Here is an 11,411-nt window from a genome sequence, read left to right as displayed (position 1 = left end):
AAGTCAAGGGGCGTAATGTCTGGAGAGCTGGGTGACCAGGGTGTTGGACCGCTGCTGCCAATTCACCGATACGGACATTACTACCCTCTCCAGACATTATGCCCCTTGACTTTTTTTCTGGGGCTATATCAAGGACAGAGTATTCGGCACACCAGTTCCTGACACCGACAAACTGAAAGCTAGGATACAAGCTGCTGTGGGTACTGTGACAGAACACATGTTACGAAACATCTGGCGGGAACTGGAATACCGCCTCGACATTCTCCGAACTACCAAGGGAGCACACGTTGAGGTTTAATAAGGTAAGTGGTCTTAAAAAAAACTAGTAATACTAACCTATGTAACGGCATCAAATGTAAATTGTGTCGAACGGTTATTCTGTAATAACTTGCTATAATCACGGCAAGACTTTGTGCTCGCCCTGTATACCGAGTGCGGCAAAATGACACTACCCAAAAGTGGCTCACAAGGGAACCTCCCCATCGCACCCCCCTCAGATTTAGTTATAAGTTGGCACATTGGATAGGCCTTGAAAAACTGAACACAGATCAATCGAGAAAACAGGAAGAAGTTGTGTGGAACTATGAAAAAAATAAGTAAAATATACAAACTGAGTAGTCCACGTGCAAGATATGTAACATCAAGTATAATCTGAGGTCAGGAAGCCGTGGTCCCGTGGTTAGCGTGAGCATCTGCGGAGCAAGAGGTCCTTGGTTCAAGTCTTCCTTCGAGTGAAAAGTTTACTTTTTTTATTTTCGCAAAGTTATGATCTGTCCGTTCGTTCATTGATGTCTCTGTTCACTGTAAAAAGTTTAGTGTCTGTGTTATGCGACCGCACCGCAAAACCGTGTGATTAGTAGATGAAAGGACGTGCCTCTCCAATGGGAACCGAAAACATATTGCCCACTAAATACATCTCACGTATTTAATGCACTCTCGTCCAAAGTAGCGAACAGTCAACTGCCAACCAGGGAGCCTCGTTAGCAAGAATACTCTCTCTTCCGTGCGCTGTAGTCGACTGACGTCGAGTGTTTCGATGTTTGTTAAAGTGTAACGTCCCCATACTACGGCGCAGTTACCTCGCATCGGACGGACGGACGGACAGATAATAATTGTCTAAAAATAAAAAAATTAAAATTTTTCACTCGAAAGAAGGTTTGAACCAAGGACCTCTCGTTCCGCACCTGCTCACGCTAAACACGGGACCACGGTGCTCCTGAACGCAGATTATCCTTGTTGTTGCTTATCTTACACATGGACTACTCACTTTGTATATTTTGCTTATTATTTTCATAGTTCCACACAACTTCTTCCTGTTTTCTCGATTGATCTGTGTTCAGTTTTTCAAGGCCTATCCACTGTGCCAACTTATAACTAGATCTGAGGGGGGTGCGATGGGGAGGTTCCCTTGTCAGAAGCAACTGTGGTGCACTGCGAACCATAGATGACAAGGTGAACAGTGGCTGTGGAGACGTGTACCAGCGAATAGACGTGCAGCTGTTGAGCAACTGACTGCCCACGTGAACAAAGGGACTACCAACAGTGGCTCCTCAACGACCGTTCAGCAAATGTTCCTGCGAGTGGGCCTTCGCAGCAGATGCCTGGTTCCTACACCCATGTTGACTGCTTTTCACAGGCGACGAAGACTGGAATTTGCACGCCAATACCGCAACTGGACGAGTGAGTGGCGACAGAGGGTCTTTTCAGTCGAATAACATTTTATGCTCCATCGGGTAGATGACTGTTGGTGTGTACGGCGTGAAAAGTCTTAAAGTAAATACCCTGCAACAATCGCCAGAAGGATCCAGGCCAGAGGGCATTCCCTGATTGATCTCATAGTTCTGGAAAGCACGATGTCTCGATAAAAGTATGTACCTATCCTTGGGGACCATGTCTACCCTAAGATGCAGTCTGTTTTTCCTCATCACAATGAAGACAATGCAACGTGTCACACAGCTCGCGCTGTACGTGCGCAGTTTGAAGTGGACCAGGATGAATTTACCATACTCCCCGGGCCACCAAATTCGCATGACTTAAATCCAAACTGCGGAACGACCTCGATTGAACTATTCACCCCGTGGATCCTCAGCCGAGGGAGTGGAGTCGACATGGCTCCACACCCTGTCAGTACCCAGTACCCTCCAGAACCTCACTGACTTTCTTCCTTCACGCATTGCAGCGGTCCACGATGCAAAAGGTGGTTATTTGGCCTTTTCACATGTGGTCACATTAAGGTGACGGCACAGTGTATGTAATGCAACACTAGCAGTTGGAATTTTTCCAGACAGGCTAAAATATGCAAGTGTTAAACCTCATTATCAGGAAGGTGAAAATAAAGATTTACATAATTATCATCCAATTTTCTTACTAACAACTTTTTCCAAAACATTCGAAAAAGTAATGCACTCATGAGTGGACTCACATTTATGTACAAATAATTTATTTAGCATATTGTAGTTTAGATTCCAGAAGGGTTGATCGACTGAGAGTGGTATTTATACATCCACACACCAAATATTACAGGCCTTAAATAATAAAATATTGCCAGCAGGTGTTTTTTGGATCATCCCCAGGTATTTTCTTCTGTAGATCACGTAATGATCTTAGAAAAACTTCAGATTTATGTAACTGATGGCTCTGCACACAACTGGATTGAACCATACTTAACTAACAGAATGCAACGTTGCACTCAGTAATCCAGACAACGTTTGGAATGTTGGAAATTTTAGTGACGGGGGGGGGGGGGGGGGGGGGGCGGGGGGAGAATCACAAAGGGAGTCTGACAGGGTTTAATTTTGAATCCATTCCTTTTGCTTACGTATATCAATCACCTTCCACTTAAAATTCAACAAGCAGAATTGATACTTTGTACTGGGGACATTAATGCTATTATTAATCACATCAGAGGGAAAGCAACAGAAGAAACTTTTAACAACGTTTTTATAGAATTACTTAGTAGTTCTCTGGAAATGAACTCTACATAATTTTGAGAAAACCTAATAGTCACACACTGACAGTTTTTTTGAGAAAACCTAGTAGTTACACACAGACAGTATTGGCCCAGATAATGATCTTATCCCAAGATCATTGATAAAGATGTTTGTTGTCACAAATACCTGAGGCAGTTGGGTGAGCTATATTCAAGATCACCCAGGGGAGCCGTCATCCTACCCATGCACATGTATATGGATATTCAAGGTCCCCCGCTCCCTCTGTCTTGGACCAATAACATTCAAGATCCACTCCTCATCTTTTATAATTAGAGCAATTGCACGGGCATCTTCATTCGAGGTCTGTGCACCACAGTATCTGATTTCTCTGTGACCAGGGTGTGGGTTTTTTCTACAATAATAATAATACCAAAATAATTTTATTATTATTCCAATCATGCAAGATTCTTCCACTATCTCTGATATCATGTCAATGTCGTGTCACATCAACGTTCCTTCAAATGAGCATCATGTTACTCTGATGTTACGCTGATGTCACAGGGCTGCCTGTGCTCAAAAGCATCCAAACGAACTGAATTATTTATCAATCATGTGCTCTTGCTCTCCATTCGGAGTATTTGTCATAGCTAACAAATTCATCTTATTATTATTATTTCAGTTACACAAGTTTCGTCATCTGAGGTCTGTGTATACCACAACTGTAATAATAATAAATTATTTTGTTATTTATAACAAATACCCACACAGTCATTCTCTCACTACAGAGAATATACTTCGAATGGAGAGCAACAATGAATGACTGATAAATAATTGAGATCAAAAAATGGCTCTGAGCACTATGGGACTTAACTGCTGTGGTCATCAGTCCCCTAGAACTTAGAACTACTTAAACCTAACTAACCTAAGGACATCACACACGTCCACGCCCGAGGCAGGATTCGAACCTGCGACCGTAGCGGTCGCGCGGTTCCAGACTGTAGCGCCTAGAACCGCTAGGCCACTCCGGCCGGCTAATTGAGATCGTTTGGATGCATCTGAGCACAGGCTGCATTGTGATTGGCTGAGAGCATCATGACGTCAAGGATTCTCCTGGCTGGTAGGGACATAACACAGAGTTTCATTTCATGGTAGTCTCTCGTCAGCTATCCAAGATACCACTAAACACAAATAAAGGGATAAGCTCAGTCGTCAGTAAACTTGCAACATACAAGCGTGGATGAATTTGTCATTACATTTTTTCTGATATGCCTGTTGCTGATAAGGTGAGGTCCAAGACAGGTGAATAAGGTAGTTTCATCTCTAGAATCGTATTTTGTCACTCTCGCCCACGTTTGAAGTAAAGTTCTACATTTTCCGTCAAAGCTAACATTACAGAGGTGACAGATACAAACAAGTCGCTTAGAGGAATGCACAGACTAAAATATTCCATTTTTTTTTTCAAAAAAACGTCTGCTAACTTACAAGAATCAAATTTAGAAACAATGCTATGCTTTCTGACGAATATGTTTGTCTCTCATCTTAATAAACAAATATTTTCAAAATTTTCCACCATTTTTCATAATATGCAGTGACGTCATTACATTATGTAACTCAGCCACGCCCCGATCATTCACATTTTAACAATGTAGTTAGAAAAATGAGTATGATTTTTTTCTCTTGTAACTTTCGACTCGTTCGTTTCCTAACCAGGGACCCTCAGCTCAAATTCATACGTTTACACGTCTCCATCATCTTCGATAGTCCGTAACGTCATCAATGAATCACCCTTTGCATACATACATTTACAAGAGCCACCGCCTGTAACGTTGATGCTCTGTAGCGTCGTTGGATGACGTTTCCGGACATGGATTCTTACGTAAACCCAGATATACTAAGTCGCCTTCACAGCCTCTAGACATGTGTAACATTAATTGTGAAACATCCTATATATGCAGGGTGTTAATTTTAACTGAAGACATTGAAATACCTCAAAAACTACACATCGGATCAAAAAAAGTTTTAATTCCAATTTGTTTGTATCGAAAGGGGACATCAAGTGATACCACACTCGACCCCTCACCCCATCCCGTGCTGGGGTGGCGGGGGGGGGGGGGGGGACTTTGAAATCTTCAGTGGTAATTCCCGCCTGTTAAGATTCTACGGCAAAACCTACATACGTTTTGTCTGAAGCAATTTCTTCGTTTCAGATGGCGCTGTAATTGGAGAAATAGAAATGGGTACACAGTTGTAATTTGCGATGTGCTACTCAACGGCCCTTGAATATCCAAAGGCATGTGGAACCCCACTTTCAATCTGCGAGGGTAGGACAGGCCAGTATTTCATATCTTCTAATTGTAAACCCCATTCGCATATCGAATATGCCCATTCCGGCGTATCGAAGAAGGGACTACTCGACGCGTCACTGTGGACGCAGCTAGAGGCGAACGCTACTCTACTTTTCCAATTAGAGTTAAGTGTTCAAAAGTATTACCGCCAAATTCAATAATCTTAGTGATCTGCTCTTCAAATGACCGTACACAAGACGGAAGCATATCTGCGGGAATGTCAGCACAAGCCTTTCTGATGCTAGCGGCCATGTCTTCACGACCTGTTGGTACTTATCGGTACACCTTATCTTTTAAATATCCCCATAGAAAGAGATTCAACGAAGTCAAATTCGGCGTCCTGGAGGGCCAGTTAATAGTGACACCTCTGCCGATCCACCGACCAGTGTAAACACGGTCTAACCCTGCCGTGCTTCAGTTGTGTAAGGCGATGGGCAACCGTCATGCTGAAACCCTATACGTTGTCAAACGCGCCTTGGTGAAGATCGTGGGGCTCGTTTGCATTTGCTGACGTGCCCATTCGCAAAACACAACCAGGTTATGAAAATCGGCGCCATGAATTTCTTGATGCAGTGACACGTGGTATGGATGATACTTATGACGATCCAGTATTGTGACAATACTACCTATGGATATATTGGAATTTCTGTGTAATTGCCTGGTGCTTATCAGTGGGTTATGGCGCACTGCTGCTAGTACAGCTATTTAATTAGCTTCTGATGTAACACGTTTGCTTCGTTTCCTTTTGCCGGTCTGCACACTACTATCAGATATAATGGCGTTCACAACCTTGTAAAAGAACGAACGAGAGCGAGCTTTCTCTGGAAAACTCTCAGTATACAAGGCAACAACAGCTTCAACATCTCTAATACATTCTCCGTAAATCTGGATTATTTCAATATTTTCTTCTGTGGTTGCAACATTCATCGTCTACTTGCACGTGTGTTCTCCAAAATGCTTGATAGATGTGCAGACAATAAACACTGCGCAAGTATCCCAGGATATGCATTTCCGTCCCCCTTAGAAAGATCGATTGTTGCGTCCCTTTCTGGGAGTAATTCTATGCTTAAATGCATCCACAGTTAAAAATTCTACCACTAAAAATGTGCTTCTTCAAGTGTGATTGGTACGCGGACCTGCCATCTTACATTGCATGACTTAGAACCTGTAGCTCCAGGTATTTTCCAATAACAGGAAAAACACGTACATGCATTTTCTCGCTCAGTTTCTTGTACAGTTATCCGAGATCACATTTACCACAACCCCTGTGTTCAGAACCATATTAGGTGGATATTGCCTACATATGCTTTGGTGCTGACTGTGACACAATTACACGTCTATTATTGCACTTTTCGCTATTAGCATACAGCTCATTCCTAATATCATTACCATCGTCATAGTGGATCAATTGGATACGGTCATCATTGGTCTTCTTCCATCCCACGTCTACCACATCGTGGCGCACTGCAGGCATTGGTTGTGTTTCTGATTTGATGTAAATGGATCTGAACTGTGCTACGCCAGTTCTGATGAACGAAATTACTTTGAGCTTGCGGCTGCCACTGATTATTACCATTTACTTTACCATATCCCGAATTAAACCTGTTGTCATGACGCCTTTGTTTGCGTCTGTTCGTGTGACTGTTGTAATTATTATGGTTGCTGTTGATGTTACCGTTCTGTCGTCTTCCGACCTACATTGCTACACATCCAGATTCACATAACGATTTTGTTCTGAATTCGTATTGTATTCCTGCCAATTAAATTTGCCATTACTAGATGCTCCCAATGCGTCCTCGTGACTTAAATCTATTGAATCTAATACATAGATTCGGGCGCCATGATAAGTTTTTCTCATATGTGCATGGGTAACTTCATATTTCAAAACGGTAACACATCCAGATGTGTCACTGGATTGTCCCAATATCATGTATTGTTAGTATATTTCTCAAAGTATTTTCTTAGACTGCCTTGACATGCATGGAATGGTCCAGGATTAAAAATTTCTTTTTGGAGCCATTCCTGAATCCTAATAGACCAGTAATTTGCAAGAAAAGCCTTCCTGAATTCTTCAAGTATGTTACAGGTTTCGGTAACTTGATTTACCCACAACACGGCTTTACCTCGTACATAGCCACTAACTAGGCCTCCATTTCTGTGCATCCATCCAGGATTTAGGCACTACCCCCTTCGAAGCAAAGAGTGAAGACGACAGAGTGTGTTGTTCTTTTATCTGTTCTTTTATTTGAAATTGATGGTGGCCTATCAAATTTTCTTCTAACGTGATCATATTTAATGGTGCCACACCTATGGCATTACACGGTGACTGACATAACAATGCACTGGATCGTCCACATTCCCTGTGCCACGATTTATTTAACCTCTATTCAAGAAAGTATCTGTCCACAGATCCCAGGCCTAGTGATTGATTACCTTGCACGATCTCTTTCACTTCAGCTAATTTCCTTTTTATGTCATCGATTTGTTCATGGACGGCATCTTGCCACCATGAAAAATCTTGATTGGTTCTTTTCGTTGTATTGTATTACGTAACTCAATTTCCATTTGACTCTCCCCTTGGTCCTTTAGCTAACCACTTCTTGGACCCTCGTTGCTACATCACGATCTATTTACATATTATTTTCAGTTATCCACGTTTTATTTCTCTTAAGAATTGCTGACGTTGCTGTTTAAACTACTCTCACAACGATTTTTTCTGCTTTGCCTCCATAACTATTGTTTACCTCGTTGATAATTCATGGACCATTCTGGATAAATTCGATTGTGTCTGTTTGATTTCATTTATCTTAGCAGATGGTTTATGTGCCGCTTTTGGTGGATCGCAAGCTAAAGCATCGTGCTTTATAGTGAGTTTTTCGATTTTGGTACTACAAACTTCTGTGATTCATTGTGTCCTGTTATGTAAGTTGAAGGATGAGGGGAGAGAAAGGAAAGGAAGGGGAAGGAACTTACAATATCAGCTGTATCAGGACTTTTTGCGGAATTAGCGGTGATTAGTGAAAAATCTCTGCCAGACCGGGACTCGAACCCGGGATGTTCTGCTTCTCAGGCAGATGCATTAACCACTGCGCCATCCGGACATGGTGTTTATCGCAAATACGCAGACTGTCTTCCATGCTCCCCAGCCGTCTCACATTCCCGCCTAGCGCCATCTATACAAAAGAAGACACCACGCATTCATATAATTGTTTCTTGATTCTATGATATTTCTCTCAACTGATACGAGACTGTCTGCTATTTTGTGACTATTTTATCGCCGCAGATAACATGGTCTGTTGATTCTGTGACATTTTTCCCTGAAATTGTGGCAACATTTTAAACTAGGATGACTACACCACTGAATATTAATACTTAATAACTTCCCACAATCTATAAATAATAATGGCTACAATATATTCCCACAATCTATAAACAATAACGGTTGCAAAGTCACACTCTCTGTACTGAAAATAATCTAGTAGGGCCTGAACTAACTCTTGTCAGGACACTCAAATTTTCAGCAAAAATTTCAAAAATTTCGTCCCTGTATGTAACTACACACTTTATCTACACACATCTTTTGATACAAAATTTGAGTTATATGAGGGTCACCCCAAAAGAAATGCACACATTTTTTTAAATCCAGTGCTACGGTCGCAGGTTCGAATCCTGCCTCGGCCATGGATGTGTGTGATGTCCTTAGGTTAGTTAGGTTTAAATAGTTCTAAGTTCTAGGGGACTGATGACCACAGATGTTAAGTCCCATAGTGCTCAGAGCCATTTTTTTTTAATCCAACTTTTATTCTACATGTTTGAAAGTTTTACAATGTGTAGATACATCCTTTAGGAACAATATTTTCATTTCTCCAAATAATTTCCATACCCCTCAACTGCCTTACGCCATCTTGGAACCAGCACCTGTATACCCACACGGTAAAATTCTGGACCAACCTGTTGGAGCCACTCTTTGGCAGCGTGCACAAGGGAGTCATTATCTTCAAACCTTCTTCCACGAAGAGATACTTTCAGTTTCCCAAAGAGATGATAGTCACATGGAGCCAGCTCAGGACTGTAAGGCGGGTGTTTCAGTGTCGTCCATCTGAGTTTTGTGATCGTTTCCATGGTTTTTTGACTGACAAGTGGCCGTGCATTGTCGTGCAACAGCAAAACATCCTGCTTTTACCGATGTAGTCGAACACGACTCAGCCGAGCTTGAAGTTTCTTCAGTGTCGTCACATATGCATCAGAATTTATGGTGGTTCCACTTGTCATGATGTACACAAGCAAGAGTCCTTCGGAATTGAAAAACACTGTAGCCATAACTTTTCCAGCAGAAGGTGTGGTTTTGAATTCTTTTTCTTGTGTGAATTTGCATGATGCCACTCTACTGATTGCCTCTTCCTCTCTGGTGAAAAATGATGGAGCCATGTTTCATCTCCTGTCACAATTCTTCCAAGAAATTCATCTCCACCACTCTCGTACTATTCCAAAAGTTCGCTGCATACTGTTTTTCTTGTTTATTTATGAGCCACTGTCAACATCCTGGGAACCCACCTGGCACAAACCTTTTTTAACGCCAACACTTTCAGTATTCTGAAAACACTTTCTTCCCTTATCCCAACGTTGCGTGACATTTCGTTCGCTGTGATGCGTCTGTCAGCAGTCACCAATTCGTTAACTCTTTGCACATTGTCTAGAGTGTGTGCAGTACGAGGCCTGCCGTTGCGAGGACAATCCTCAATATTGCCGTGCCCACTTTCATCACGTAACCTGCTTGCCCACCGACTAGCTGTACTGCGATCGACAACAGCATCTCCATACACCTTTTTCAACCTCTTGTGGATGTTTCCCTCTGCCTTGTTTTCACAGCACAGGAATTCTATGACAGCACGTTCCTTCTGACGAACGTCAAATGTAGCAGCCATCTTGAAGAAATGCTGTGACGGCGCCACTCGCGGGAACAGGTTGACCTAAGTTTGAAAACAAGCGGGAAGGATGTATCTACACACTGTGAAACTTTCACACATGCAGAATGAAAACTGCATTTTGACAAAAATAGTGTGCATTTCTTTTGGAGTGATCCTCGTACAAAGTAGTTACCTGGTTGCAAGTTAGTTTGTATGGAAAATTGGAATTTAAACTTGCTGTTTTCTTCTCCACTGGCTAACTCTGTCCTCTTTTTGTACATTATTTTAAATGTTTTGTGCTAGTACGTTTATTTTGCTGGTGCGCGAAACAGAAAATACATACATCTATGATTGAACGTCAAATAATCACCAACAGTTTACGTCACTGTATCGTTTTATAATTGCCCTTGCCAGGCACTGTTATTAAATTTCGACTGCCACAGTAGTAGCGAAAACCATGCTTTGTTTCCGACTGCTAGTATTCAATATGAAAACAACATACGTTTTATCTGGCAGCAACTGACACTGGGAAAGATTCTAATTATTATAGACTTTAATTTGAATAAACTGAACGATGGTATTTGATATCTATGGCAGGTTCATATATCGTCATATTTTGACAATATGTTTGATTAGTTTGAATAGCGGCTATGGATTTTAATTTGATGGTGATGATGTTTGGTTTGTGGAGCGCTCAACTACGCCGTCATCAGCCCCCATAAAAAGTCCCAATCTATACACAGTCCAATATAGCTACTTTCACGAATGATGATGGAATGATAAGGACATCACAAACACCCAGTCCCCGGGCAGAGAAAATCCCAACCTGGCCGGGGGATTTTAATTTGAATAAACTGAACAATGATATCTGACACCTGTGGCAGGTTCATATATCATCAAAATAAATCAGATAAGATCACCAAACTGCACATGAAATTTTAGACACCTTCTTCAGAATTTAATCCTTTTCCTACCTTAAATAATTTATTGGATGATTTCTTGAGTCGGAATTTCCGGTACGAAATGAAGAAATACTAATAAGAACAGGCGAGGAAAGACGTCAATAAAAGACTCTTGTAGAGGAAAGGACAGGTTAAGTGAGATATCTTCTGTAGCGCCTGGGAAAAGAGAACTCTAGTATGGCACTGGAATGTTCAGCAGAGGGAAAAACAATAAGAGCAGACAGAGACAAAAATATGCAAGTCAAATTGCACAGGGAGTTAACTATA

At 41.7% G+C, this 11,411-nt stretch overlaps 1 non-coding gene across 1 annotated transcript; it reads right to left on the bottom strand.

The window, feature by feature from the left end:
• Positions 1–8,303: 8,303 nt before the first annotated feature.
• On the bottom strand, positions 8,304–8,377 carry Trnal-gag (transfer RNA leucine (anticodon GAG)). The gene has a single exon. It is a non-coding gene; the product is annotated as a tRNA-Leu (tRNA).
• Between the last annotated feature and the right edge of the window lie 3,034 nt (positions 8,378–11,411).

Source organism: Schistocerca serialis, chromosome 5, assembly GCF_023864345.2.
Source record: "Schistocerca serialis cubense isolate TAMUIC-IGC-003099 chromosome 5, iqSchSeri2.2, whole genome shotgun sequence".
NCBI lineage: Eukaryota > Metazoa > Arthropoda > Insecta > Orthoptera > Acrididae > Schistocerca > Schistocerca serialis.
The sequence above is the reverse complement of the archived record's forward strand: the minus strand, read 5'-3'. Positions and strand labels throughout refer to the sequence as shown.